This window comes from Oncorhynchus kisutch, unplaced genomic scaffold (genome assembly GCF_002021735.2).
Source record: "Oncorhynchus kisutch isolate 150728-3 unplaced genomic scaffold, Okis_V2 scaffold2939, whole genome shotgun sequence".
NCBI lineage: Eukaryota > Metazoa > Chordata > Actinopteri > Salmoniformes > Salmonidae > Oncorhynchus > Oncorhynchus kisutch.
The window spans coordinates 1-14913 of record NW_022264884.1 but is presented as its reverse complement, the minus strand read 5'-3'; the positions used below and the strand labels follow the sequence as shown (position 1 = coordinate 14913).

The 14913-nt window shown below is 42.5% G+C and overlaps 1 pseudogene; it reads left to right on the top strand.

Annotated features, from left to right (window-relative positions):
- The first annotated feature begins 1564 nt into the window (after positions 1-1564).
- Positions 1565-12005, top strand: LOC116371092 (uncharacterized; annotated as a pseudogene).
- Positions 12006-14913: the final 2908 nt, after the last annotated feature.

Sequence of the window (14913 nt, the reverse complement as noted above, 5' to 3'; positions counted from 1 at the left end):
GTTCATATTTATATCAAAAGAATCTCAGTATACGTTGGAGCGTTATGTTCAGTAGTTCCAAAACATCCGGTGATTTTGCAGAGAGCCACATCAGTTTACAGAAATACTCATAATAAATGTAGATGAAAATAAAATTGTTATGCACAGAATTAAAGATATATTTCTGCTTAATGCAACCGCTGTGTCAGATTTCAAAAAACCTTTACGGACAAAGCAAACCATGCAATAATCTGACTACGGCGCTCAGAGCCCAAACAGGCCAAAAAGAGGTCAACAGAAGTCAGAAATAACATTATAAATATTCACTTACCTTAGATGATCTTCATCTTCATCAATCCCAGGAATCCCAGTTCCACAATAAATGTTTGTTTGTTCGATCATTTATGTCCAAATAGCTACTTTTGTTAGCGAGTTTTGTAAACAAATCCAATCTCACGAAGCGTGTTCATTAGGAGCAGACGAAATGTCAAAAAGTTGTTACAGTCCGTAGAAACATGTCAAACGATGTATAGAATCAATCTTTAGGATGTTGTTAAAATACATCTTCAATAATGTTCCAACCGGAGAATTCCTTTGTCTGTAGAATTGCGATGGAACAGAGCTCGCTCTCATGTGAACGAGCGTCACGAGCTCAAGGCATTCTGCCAGACCTCTGACTCATTCCCCTCTCATTCGCCCTCACCTCACAGTAGAAGCATCAAACAAGGTTCTAAAGATTGTTGACATCTAGGAAGTGCAACATGACCAATATCCCACTGTGTCTTCAATAGGGAATGAGTTGAAAAACGACCAACCTCAGATTTCCCACTTCCTGGTTGGATTTTTTTCTCAGGTTTTTGCCTGCCATATGTGTTCTGTTCTACTCACAGACATCATTCAAACGGTTTTAGAACCTTCAGAGGGTTTTCTATCCAAATATACTGATAATATGCATATCTTAGCTTCTGGGACTGAGTAGCAGGCAGTTTACTCTGGGCACCTCTGGGCAAGAAGATAATAAGAAGCCATAAGAAGATAAAAGACTCATCTATGTATCTGTGCCAATATAGTGTCTGTGACAGCATGGGCAGCGCCATTGAGGCTATCTTCACATTAAAGTAGTAACATTTCTTCTTCACAATTGTCTGAGCCCTTCTGATGACCCGATTGGACATGACTTCAACAGGTTCACCAGTAGGGCTCAGCCAAATGAAGTTGGTAGTCCCACCCAGTTGACTACATTCAAATTGTGAAAGTGCATGAAATGCAGCATTTTGGCCATTAGAGGCCAATATCTTTCTCTCTGTCTGGGCTACAATTGTAGACGGTTGGGTAATTATGCTTTTCGCCTGTGAAAGGCTGTTGTGCTGCTAATGAGGGAGTTCTATTAACCTGAGCCAAGGTGCACCGGTCCATGGCCCCTGACATGAATGGATAAAAGCGGTGAGGGCGGAGCACCCTTCTAAAATTGAACAGTAGCCTTACATTTAGGTTTTTGTCCTAACACTACACAGCTGATTCAGATTAACAAAGCTGGATGATTATTTGAATCAGCTTTGTAGGGCTAGGGGAATAAAAAGAAAATGTGCAGCCCTTTGGGGTTCAGGTGACTGAGTGTGGGAAGCCTTTGTCATAGGGTAAAAGTTGCATACCCCTGGGCTGTAGGCTGCACACTTTGGGTCAAATATCAGGTTCTGTAGCTGGGTATTTTATCAGAACAAATCTGTTCTACAATGATTATTTTCCTTAGCTCAGGGTAAGTAGTAGCAGGCCTAGGAGAGTCTTATGCGACGCAAACATTTGAGTTGTGTTCTTCCTCCTTTTAATCATAATAATTTGTCAAATGCCTTACAGGTTGTTTTGCCTATTGATGGCAGCTGTGGGCATACAAGCACAACAGACACCTTCTATAAGTATGCATTTTGCACCTTGCAAATTTAAGCACTAAGTGTTTGACAAGGTTTTTTTTTTAAACTAACCTTTCCTATTCCAGATGACCTCAACGCTGAATGCCTTGGTAACGTTATTCGTTTGAGTGTCGCTCCTCTTTTTGAAGAGGTTGACGCTGTCTTCAGTGAGTTTGCCTCTTATGATTCTCTTTCTCTCCTTTCATAATTCATGGCTTGATATTGCTTGTCAACTATTGTGTTCACACCATCTCCATCCCTTCCAGATGACACACAAATCATAAACCTGACGCCTGGCCTTGCTACTCAGTGTGGATTCAGCTTTAAATTTGACCCCATGGGGAATGCCATGTTTTTTGCTTCTCTTCAAAACTGCTTTTCCCAAAACATGGTAACCCTAAGAACTGTAGTGTTTGCTTGTACTTCAAATGGACAGTTTGCCTTTCAGTGTCACTGCATTTGCAACTCATAATGTAGCAATTTTATTTACCTTTGATGTGGAGTCATGCTGAGACCAGGCTCTTTTACAGATGAGCCCTGTCTACACAAAGATACAAGTCAATATTTGCCTCACTAGATGGAAAAATGAAATAACTGAACCCATTCTTCAGTAAAAAGGTCCTCAATAAGCCTGAGTTGCCGTAGAGCTGCTAATACATACAATTTAGCGCATGGAGGGTATTAGAAGTCCGGTTCCAGGAACATTGAAGCAGTTTTCCTTAACTCTGTGGATATCAAAAGGATCTCCATTGTTAGCCACCCCTTGGTCTGGTATCTCTTACCTTTAAGTTAACGATGACGTAAGGTACAGCAGAAGTTTATGGAGGGCTTTCAGAGGGCCAGCCAACTTTCTGATACAGACTGCAGTGATGTGAACTATTGAGCTCTACTCCTGTAGTGTGGCTTCAATACAGTGGCAGCTGCATTCATATAGCCAATTTTGCCACAGTCTATAACTTGCATGAATGTCACCTGAATTTAGTTTTTTTGCTATATAATGAAGTGTTTTTTCCCTTCCCCCTTCATTTTAGGATGATAAGATGTTCAGCTTGGTCATGCAGTTCAGGCTGCCAGGAAACCACATGACTGAAGACCCTGTTTATAGAGTGGGCAAAACCTGTAGCTACACCCCCTGGACCTCCCGAGAGATTCTGTGCGACCGCAACTACATGGAGGCAAGTGAGCAGAGCATGCCCCAATGGACATGTTTACAGTCCCGCTTGTCGTACTGCCTGTATAAATGATCTGTCTAGAGCTACAACTGTCCAGTGTTTCATTTCTTCTGCGACACAACGTAGAGGTCTTGACTCTCTCAATTCCACTCGCGTCTTCAAAATGCACATAGGAGAACTTTAGAGGTGAGGAATTTTGGCCTATTCTCAATGCATTTAAGGAGGCGAGTGGACAGATTTCTGAACTGGCCCTTGATTTCCTCTTGTATGGGAGGGAGAAAATGCATAGGGAATAATGGCCTTTCTTCTCTAGGTGTCTGTCAGAAGGACTCTTCCAGACATCCAAACCATCCCCAAACAGCCCACTGGGGGCCCGAAAGCAAGGACCGGCAACTTCCGGAGGGGAGCTGAGGTTTATATATTTCAGTTTCTGTAATTTCACTACAAAATGACAGGATGGTGCTAAACAATGTGCGTTTGACAATTTTGTTTAATTCATGTTTCCATTTCCTGAGACAGGCTGTTGCTTCAGGATACAAAATGACAGCAGTCGTCTTTAGTCCTAGCAAGAATGTCATGAATGTGGATGAGGTCCAAAGGAAGGGCTATGCAATAGCCAACACTCTCACACGGCTGGTGTTAAGAAGCCCTCATAATGCAGAGGAGACATACCTCCAGAATGTAAGCTGACCTCCATGAACTGGGTCATGTTCAGTAGAGCAAACATTTGGAAACGGTGGCCCTACCTGAACTCTGCAACATATTGTTAATACGGTGTGTCCTACTGAACAGGTAGCTGGGGTGCCGATGCGGGTGCTCTCAACCTCAACCTTCTTTGAGCAGAAGTGGCTGGTTACTCGAGTAGATGCCACGGCTGTTTGTCCAACACCAGGTTGAGTGTGAAATAATTTAAGATCCTATAAGCCCAGTTCTTAATTGGCTCCAGACAAGACATTCATGTAGTGTTCAGTTGGGAAAATGTTTTCCAAATAATGGCACAGTTTTCAGTTGCAAAATGTTCTGTTTTGATGTGCACTTGGCTTCTTGTGTCACTGCAGAGGCAGTGGCCTTTACTCCAGAAGTGATCACCTGGTACATGCCCAAGCACATAGACCCACTTTTCTCCTCTGATGCCTTCACCATGTTGGAGGTGTACATGGGAATTGACGCTAAGAGGCTGGACACTGAGGAAATGGCTGCCAGAAACTACTCGGTTTTAGTCACAGAGGCTCATATTATTGTTGAAATTCCGGTGGGGGCGGTTGGCGGCTACTTCAAGGTCAGCATTGGATGAGTAAAATGTTCCTGTCTTATTTGTAGAGCCCTTTATACTATAGCAGTTGTCAGTGCTTTGCAGTAACCCTTTGCCATCTCTCATGGGTAAACTCCTAGAAACGTTTCTTATTGAGCAATTGTTTGCTTAACCAGGCTAATATACAATGGTTTGCAAAATTGTGAGAATTTTGCATAAAATTACACTTAAACATACTCTACCTCTTGTCTTTGCAGTTTGTCCTTTAGCCGCTTGAAATTTCAGACCAAATATCCACACTAAAGTATTGTTTACCTGACTTTTTAGGGAGGCGGTAGCTTTGCCACTGTCAACTGAATGCAAGCAACACTCGGCTGCTGTTTACATATTGCGCAAGTGTTTACTTTGCGTGTCAGTTGCTTTGAAAATGCAAGTTGACAACCATACACCTACCAGCTGTCTAAAGTCTGGTAACCAATACTTTCCTTTGGATATTGTGTCTTAAATTACGAGCGGCAAAAAGTGGTAGAATAATTGTATTTAACATTCTGGCTTATAAGGAACATTTACCTGTTTTTGCACTCAAATTGTGTATTACAGCCTGACTGCATCACTTGTCTCCCTTACAGAGCCATATTCAGGATGACCAGTACTTTGTCACTTACACCATTGAGCCTATGCTTGAGTTGCTGTGGATCGAGGAGGACGCACACGAGAACACCAGCTATAAAGTCCTCTTCCCTATCACAACACCTCCGATGGCCAGGCCTCCACAAGTTCGCAACTGTGAGTCTGGTTTAGTTAAATAGCGCCTATGGTAATTTGGGATGCCTGGGTTGTTCATTAGGCACAAAACAGAAAATGTACTGAAACGGGGAGGCAATACCTGGACTTACCCAATAACAAATGTCCATTTTCAACTTCCAACGTACCGCATTTCAAAATGTTTTCCTTTGTTTGCCAATGAACAGACACGCCCTTGGACACAGTTCCTGAGCAGGCAGTGTTTGTGCTTGAGTTGGGGACCTTCAACCTTGATGTGGAGCTGCTGAACATCACCTTTCCCACCATGGTGCTAACTGTTGCAGAGTGCAACGCCAGGGGCTTCAATGTTCAAGAGCAGAGATCCCCGGACAACACCTTGAAGACCTTCAGGATGGAGGTGCCCTTCTCAGACCCGGTGGTCTTTAAGGAGGTGTGTTTCTGTTAAATGCAAAGCCACACGCAGTGATTTGTTCATGCCCTAATAAGTGGGCCACCAACAAAATATAAATAATGGCACAAATGTACTTTGTATCCCTCATTTACTCATGTGTTGTTTTAATAGTCCCCATATGTACTTAGTTGTCACTTGATGTTGAATAGAGTTCTGTTGCAACAATAATGCTGACCAATGCTTTTAACTTCACTACAGAGAAGGGCGGAACAAGGTGTCACAACCTTCACTCTTCAGCTGATCTACGGCCTGGTCATCTTTCCAGAGTACGCTCCTTTCTCTCACTCTGCCGTTGTGGACGCTGTACTGCTGGACATTGGTATGCCTCTACTGTTGAATGGTTTCCTCTCATTAATGATTGCCCTGAAAGGAAATTGGCAGTGAAAGACCAACTAGCCATACTGTAGGGTTTTCCTATGCGGTCTTTCTACAAAGAATGTTAAGCTTTAGAGTATTTGGACCCAGTTTCCCTGTTCCTGATTTGCCAGGATCGTGTTTATTCAGTCCCACCGTAGCAAAACATTTTGCAATCTAAACAAGGGTTTCTTCTTGGACAAGTTCAAGTAGTACCTTCCTGTTTTTTGTGCTTAATTAATGAACACAACACTGTTTGTCCTTGTAGTGCCACCCTCAGTCACTGGCAACTGTGATCAGGAGAACTTCCACATCACTGTGGACTACAGGAACCAAGAGCCCTTTTTTGTAGTCTTGGTTGGCAAGCGGCTGCTTAACCATGAGTTTGCTCAACAGTATTTAACAGAGGGCGACACAGACTTCATCATCACGTTGCCCTTCTCTTCGCCGGACGCAGTGTTTGAGGTACGACGCTCTCCCAAAACATGTTAACCTAAATTGCTGCAGCTAGCTTTGCTTTCCTTACCCTGTATACATGCATACAATATTGGACTAATGAACTCTCCCATTGGTTCCCAGTCGGTTCAACATCGTCGTCTGTCCGGAGCAGACTGGATGTGGCTCTGTTGAATCCTTACAACAACATGACCATCAAATACTTTTCCCTGGCTTGCAGCTTCCTCAAAACGCTGACTGGTTGGTTCTCAAACAATTACTTACGATAAATTGTCGTTTAACATGGGTTCCTTGCAAATACCGTGAGTCTAAATGGTAGTGCCAGATGGGCATGGTTTGCTATTTTGGTGCTATTCCATTGGTTCAAGCTCAATTAGTGTAACAAATACAGAACCCAGGTCTGATGGCTACCTGTCTTTTGCTCCCCCACCTCCAAGAGTGTTTCTCTAACGGAACGATGACTGCGCTGGCGGTGAAGGTGGATTCTGTTCCCGGTCTGAACCCCGGTCAGCTGACCCTGAGCGACCCCGCCTGTGGTCCCACCTACAGTGACGATCGCTTCGCCTACTTCCACTTCACTGTGAACTCCTGTGGCACCACCAGGAAGGTAAAATGACTATTACCCTGAGGTGATGGGTACTGTGTATTTACGGACTGTTTGCTTCTGCAGGCTGTAATAAGCAATTCCCCTCTACTACATAGTTTATCAACAATGTCATGCTGTATGAGAACGAAATCTCCTTGCCAGATGAACTTGAGGTGAAGCTGAATGCCACGACGTCTTCAGAGGAGGAATATCAGTAAGTGCATTAAGCATCACAATTGTAGCTATTAGCTTTCATAAGGTTTATTTTTCTTCATCCATTGCTCAATACTTTGTATACAGGGAAAATGTGCCTCTACTACCAGTGTCCACTCCACTGCTTGACGTTTCCCCTATTGAAGTTGCTTACATCCCTCTTTAGGTTAAAGGTTTCCTGCTCCTATGTGGCCAACATCACTCGCACATTGGCCTTCCTGACCAGGCCGCGTGACAACGAGCCTTTTGCCGAGACTGGGACGGGTCGACTAATGGTCAGAATGAGACTCGCTCAGGGTAAGCGTGCACAAATTCAGAATTTCAACTTGACCCCTAGCCTCTAAAAGAATCTTGGATGGTCTCCTTTACAAAACCATTCCCAAAAATGTAAGCCTTGTGATATATTACTCTTGCGTTCTGAGATCTACAGGTGTGGCTATGTAGTAACGGTGAGGAGCTGATTTGGGAATTTGTTAGAAGCCTCTAGTGGGGGGTGGATAGTGTTGGCTATAAATGGCTTGTGTTCATTGGGGCACAACAGGATATGATAAACATGCATTTCTTAATGGACAAGTTCCGATGGTGCCCACTGACCACGACCCCCGGTTGTCTTGTTCTGTGTTCCAGACGCCTCGTATAACACGTTCCACCAGGAGGAGGACTATCCAGTGGTGAGGTACCTGAGACAGCCTCTGCACTTTGAGGTGGAGCTGACCACGTCCTCTGATCCCAAGGTAGCGCTGGTGCTTGACCACTGCTGGGCCACCCTCAACGAGGACCGTGACTCCCGACCCCGGTGGAATCTCATCATTAATGGGTAACATGTTGTTTTTGGGCCTAAACAAGTGTTATTCCACAGGTGTGGTTCCTGAGTAATTAGCAACCTATCATGCTTGGCAGGCCATTTACTTTGGCTACCGTGGCTATGCCCCCATCCATAGGTCGAGTGGTCACAATGCTTAAAAACGATGTGAGCCATGTGCGGTCTGTCACCAGATCTCCACCCAATTTCACACTTATGGGAGATTCTGGTGCGTATGATCACATGCTTGTTATCACTGAGTGGTCCCTGCAGCGTATTATTGGAACGTATGCTGCATCAAACGACTCTAAACCGCGTTGTCTGAAAAGCATCTAAACAATGTTTTGTGTTGAGAAATAAAGGTCTTCACAACTTTATTCCAGCTTTGCTTGTAAAATATATCAATGTTAACGTTATCATCTAGTCTAAATAACAGGTTGACTTGTTTTACAGTATGATGCGGTACAAGGGAGCCATGTAAATCTAGTATAGAAAGTATGGCAGCCATGTTTGTCAAGCAAGAACTCCTAGAATGCTGTTCACTGCGCCCGTTGCCTGAGATCTTAACATAGTTTGGCCACTTCAGCATGTGTACGCCGTAACAAGTACAAACATTATCACATGACAAGTAGTTTACAGGTAACTATACAAATACAACCGTAGCACGAAAGCTAAGATATAGCACAATCCATTATTGGGGGCTAAGTCCTTGGGGGAAGGTATTGTGAAGAGGATGATGCAGGAAATATTACTAAGATCTGGGAATTTATCAACAATAAATGGTGAGGCAGACAGTTTTTCTAAGCTATATACCCCTGGAAAGGGGGGGTCTGATCTGGCAACCCTGAGGTACCATAGTTTACACTCTGATGCCGTGTTCAAATCAACTGACGACTTCAGTGCATTCAAGACAATGAGGTTACTCCAGTTGAGATCACCATAAGTCTGACAGACGCTTACGTGATAACCCGACTGCATTGTATGGTGTTAGCTTATATTCAGTACCACCTTCAAGTGTTTTACACACGTGTCCATTACAATCTAGGCAAGAATCAGAAAGCATGAATAAAACGCTAAGCACATTATACTTACAGTACGATGCAGTAGAAACGACAACACGTGACACAGAAAATACAACTGCTCTTAACACTGACTGAATAGTTGTTGGTTTTGGGTTGAATTCAGGCACAAGTGACCTCTTGTGTTTAAAACAGTTATTGCACTAAACCTAAAGGATTGTTCAGATGCCTGTGCAGCATGGATGTTTGAAACTGAATAGGATCAGTTGACAGGATCCCCAGAAGTTGATGCCGCTTTCAGTGGAATTTCCTGTCCTAGAGAATGCGCTAATTGGGAGTTGCTAAACATGCACAAATACCACGGTCAAGTGTAGCAGCATCTTGCTAACCTTATTTAGCTAGCTAATGTTCATATTTTAAAAAAATGTTACTACATTTTTTATTTGGGTGAGCACTTTGCCACAGATGGACATGCTGGCCTAATTTTTATCTCAAGAATTTAAATTGGGTTACTATAGAAAGATGACTTATTTTTCCTACATTGTAATGGGCTACAATGACTTATGATTATGCACGCTGCAAATGACCTTTTATTTTGCGGGTACCTTTTCAGTATCTGGATACATGTTACACCAAGCAGTGTAGTGAAGCAACTTTATTGGTCAAAACCATTCATTTGGGGGATCGGGTTTGCTATGAAATCATGCAATTTGACCATTTTTATGAATTGGTATCAACCTAAGTTTGGCCATGTGGACACGGTGTAACTTCGCAGCTGTTTATTAAATCAGCAATGTCATAGCAGTTTTAAAAAAACAGGCTGAAATGTTTTGTATATCATAGGAAAAGACAACATTCACATGGCTGTGCACAAAATGGGTAGTTCAGATTTGTCACTTCAGCTGCAACCATATCGTTGTGCAAAATCCTTACCATCGTCTGTCAGCTCAAGTGATTTGTACTGGTGTGGGTGTTTCTCTTAATATAACATCTTCAGCTTTCACAAATTCCTTTTTGCTAATATCTGGCAGTTAAACGGTAAAGGATAAACCTCCCAAAGATGCAAATTAAAAAAGTAGGCCTAAACTGTCAATGCGTAGGTTACTTTGTATAGTAGAGCTGCGCCCTTCACAGAAGTCCTCCGTGTGACTCCGATGCCGTGGGTGTAGAATTTATTTTGTGTGACCAATTTTTCTCCAACAGCGGAAGAATTGCTCTGGCGCATTGCATGAAATTCTTGTTTAAAATGAAGTACTTGTGTTGTTGATACCGACTGTCTATTCGGCAACTTTGGTTAAACCACGATCAATATTCTGGTCAGACTACAGGCGACCCTTTCTGGATCATTTAGAATTTTAAGAACCATTTAGAGGGACATCTCGCCTCATGTCAATGGAATTGAATATACATGTTTGACATCTGTCATTTAACAAGCCATTCCAGTAGACCAAAATAAATATTGTTGACGGAAAGCCCAATTTCTGTTCTTTAAAATAAAACGTAGGATTTGGGGTGCCGAGGAAGCGGTTTTAAAGTCACCGTCTCCCGACGTAAACTCTAGACGGTAGAAATCTATTAAATTGATAGTCAACTTATTAACTTTACATCGTATCCTCCTTGCAGCTGCAAAAACCCCAGCCTTATGATTCAGTACTATACAAGTTTGTTTAATTGAATTACTAGCTAACTAAATAACACAGGCTAAACACACAGGTGACACAATGACAGCTTGTTACAAGGTTTCTCTTCACACCCCCACCGTTCGTAAGGGAACACTTATCATTGATACATTTTTGAACACACGAACCGGCACCAGCTTGGAGTAAAAGCATGAATGTATTTGTGGTGATGCCGCCGTGGTAAAGGTAGGTGGTTGGTCTTCTCTCTGATTGGCTAACATGAGGTCACAATGTCGTTGGTTGTCCGTGGCTCCAATGACTAGTCTTGACAGAACTACAGGATGGATTTTCCTTTCACACGTTCTGGAAGATAGGTTTATCACCCTGTGGGTGATGGTTTGGATGTGGTAGCAGAATGGTCCCACTTAAGTTAATTTTCTAGGTTAGGAAAGTTCCAAACGTCTAGCTTGCGCCTCACGGTTTCTGGTCTAATGTTAATTTCTGTTACCATTCCTTTTATGCACTCAGAGATTAGCTATAGAAAATGAATGTCATATTGGTTTTTTATTTTGTGATTTTTACTAGAAAACGCGCTTACTCTACAGGTAGGACGTCTCTAGCCTTTACATTGTATATGAAATATGTTTTTTCAAGACAAAGGTGATTGTTGTTGGGTAAAGCCTGTTAGCAAAAACATTCCTTTAGTTCATACTGGAGGGGGAGAAAGAACCCACTTCTGCTGTAAATTGATCTGATCCTCACAGGACCGTGTACGAAGTCTTGTGGTGGTGTCATAAGGCGGTTGGGTTTGCAGCGTTTTCTTGTTCATAACTTAGTCCCTCTCTCTACACTGGCAGCTGTGAGAACCCCGAGGATCCATACCGTGTGGTCTTCCACCCGTAGAAGCTGACGCCAGGGTCCGCTTCCCCCCTCACGTCAAACGCTTTGAGGCCTATATGTTTTCCTTCGCCGGTGATGCGGTTGAGCCGAGTGGCCAGGTAACAAGTTCACCCAACAATCTTTATTCTTTTAATTTTGTGTGTGGCAATCATCCCTTTAAAAAAAACTGACACCATCAAATCTTTGATTCCTAGGTCTTTGTCCATTGTGACGTGGTCATCTGTGATGCCAGTAGTCCCACTGGCGGCCCCTGTAGTGGACAATGTGTGAATCAGGACAACCTGAAAAGAGGTAGGTCTTGTTTTATGCTTTTCAGACCCTGGCAGACCATAACTGAACTAATAGGTTCGCTCTCTCTCTCTCAACAGGTCAACGACATGTCAAAGACCTCTTGAGGAGCGTCATGTATATGTTTCTTCTGGATACCTTCTTTGGGTGTAATGTATTGTTCTAACATGTCAAATAAAGTGTTCTATATAAAACAATCCTAACCGTTGGAGCTACCTTAACACCATGTCGTAGGCTTGTCATCTGACATGTATCAATCAACCCTTTTGTAAGCATGGAACTCTGAACCATCCACCGGAGGGAGATAAGTGTTGCGCAACCAATTTCCCGTCTAGGACAAACAATGGGTGACGAAACAAAAGCTTTCCATTGTCCAGTAGGATGAACTGACTCAATGTTATAGCAGATGGTGGTTTGCCAAAGTGAAACCAGCAGGGCTGTGGTTGGCTGCAGTGTTGGTAATTTTCAACTGAAATTACAACTTTCCTTGATACCTTCTCACTAGCTTGGTTTCCATCCAAATATGGACATTTCTTCTTCAATGATATGCATGTCAATCTCTCATGGCTCAAATGGGAAGAGCATGACTTCATCGCTACTTGTTTGTGTAAGAAGTGTTGACAAGCTGAATGTACCGAGCTGTCTGTTTTTAAACTCGCGCACAGCTCAGACACCCATGCATTCCCCAAGTCCGACGAAGTCTGACGAAATAGAGCCATGAATACGTTGCAATCTATTCCGCATCAGGATAAGATTTCAAAACACACCGTACGGCACAGCGGGGACTGAAGACACTCCTTAAAGTGCGAGCTTGCACCGCGGGACGGTTTCATTGCTCCAGACCACCACAAGGGGAGTTTGTGCAATCATTATGCATTTGGGTCCCAAGGCTTTGGGATGAACCAAAGACTAATTTTGACACGAGCCACCCTTGCCTTGTGGCGCTCAACGAAGATTGCTGACAAAACAGATGGAAGTTGTCTTAACGAGTCAAGCAAATGTACAATTTGAGAGGAATGTGATAATGTAGAGACGTGGCTATATATTTTTTTGTCATAGTTAAATTACAAAAATCTCTATTTAGCAAGTTCAGACTAGCTAGTGTTAGGAGAATGAATTTGTAATTTGTCTTTCAGGGACTCCTGAGAACCAACAAACCAGGATGTTGTCTTGTTAAACAGTGGCTGTAAAGCATTCTAGCTGGCTAAAGCATTGACTGCACAATTGTAAGCTTGCCTTGTGTAATGCAGCTAAAGTAACATGGCTAGCTATTACTTGCTTGAGTCGGAATATTAAAAATAACTGTTGCCGCTCTGGGTATGGACCCTAAAACGTAGTTCTGAACTAATATTCATATCAATCAATGACCCTGAAGTCAATGGCATTAATGAAGCTAGAGTAGAATATACCTTTTATTGTGCCAAGGATGCAAGACCTATATACATATGTATTTTAGTTAATACCACGTATGAGATTCCCATCTTGTAGCCTGTACATTGAATATATTCACCGATCATTGTACTCTTCCTTGGCAAATAAAGTGTGGTTCTGGTATGACAGACACTCAGTCATATCAAACGATGCGGTGTCGTATGTATTACAATTATACACTTCAGTGTTTACTGCTCCTGGGATATCAATGATTACACATTGTAACTATATAATAGACAAACAGTGATTGATTTGTAATTCATATATACAGGAAAGAACGTATGCATATCTAACTCCATAATCTGAGGACACAGGATAGTATTTCAACCAGTGGAGAATGTGAAACGCTTTTTGAAAGAAGTGCATTTTATTTATAATATTATACGAGTTCAATCTTGGGCGGGCAGGTGGGTAGAGCGTTGGACTAGTAACCAGAAGGTTGCAAGATCAAATCCCTGAGCCGAGAAGGTAAAATCTGCCCCTGAACAAGGCAGTTCCTAGGCCGTCATTCTTATCTGACATGCCTAGTTAAAGGGTAACTACACCCCAAAATCGATATGTCTTAATGGTTTCCTGCTAGGTTTTAAACGCTGTCGTGGACATAGAAATATAACATGATTGGATGTTCTATAAAAAGGTGTCCATTTTAGAGAGCGAAAACCTATAGATGCAGGGACAACGGTCCCCCTTGCATTACCCATCCAAGTGGGTAATACTTGGATGGGAGACTGCCTGGGAATACCAGGTGCTGTAAGCTTTTGTCACTGCCTTGTGGAATTTCAACTCTTTGTCCGTTTTTTTTTCCCACAAGGGCTGAAAAATGTGCCCTCGCTTTGAAATAAGTAAGCAAGGTTAGTTTTTATTTCATCCAACAATCTGTGCTACAGTATATGCAATTTCTTCCACTTTTTGAGTGACACAGATGCTTATCTAAATGGTGAAAATGCAACAGCTGTTAATCAGACTCACTTTGACTTGTGACGACCCTCCCACTCTGTCAGCCGTATTCTGAGAGTCTCCTCCATGAATGTGGAAGAGGTATATTTATCCTGGGAGACACATGGCCCAAGTGTTTCCCATGAAGCTGACGACCCTCCCAACTCCACCCACCGGCATCCTAATAAGGAAACAAGAGCAAAGACAGAATACGGCAGACAGAGTGGGAGGGTCGTCACACTTTATATAGTGCACCAAGAGATATTTTCTCGCTTACGACCATACCGGCCTGAGTACGCGCTTCCGGTGATTAAGCTGTGAGTGTTTGCGCAAGAGTTTTTCTTGAGCATATTTTTTTTGTTTGTATTTCAACAGTTTTCGAAGTATAATTGTGGTTTTTGCAGTGAATAAGTTAAGTTTGGTTCGTTCTTCCCCTTGCAGTTTTGCTGCATATTTTGTTTATTATGAGAGTCGGAAAGGATACAGAAAGCACAACGGACACGGGAAAGAGGTTGAGTTGGTTGGATGGGATGGATTTGGAGTTGGTTTCGGATACAGACGACACTGAAAAGGTAGAGAGATAAGAGGAGGCCTGAGGAAGAGGAAAGCGGGGGACGTGAAAAAGGATGGAAAAGGGAAAAAACAAGTCAACATGTAAAGGATAATGAAGGCAATTTGTTTTATTGTATTTATATTAATGGTTAATTGTATGTCCCTAATGTAAATGGTTTATGGACAATTTATAAAATATAAATACAAAATATAGTTCAAATGAAGAACGTG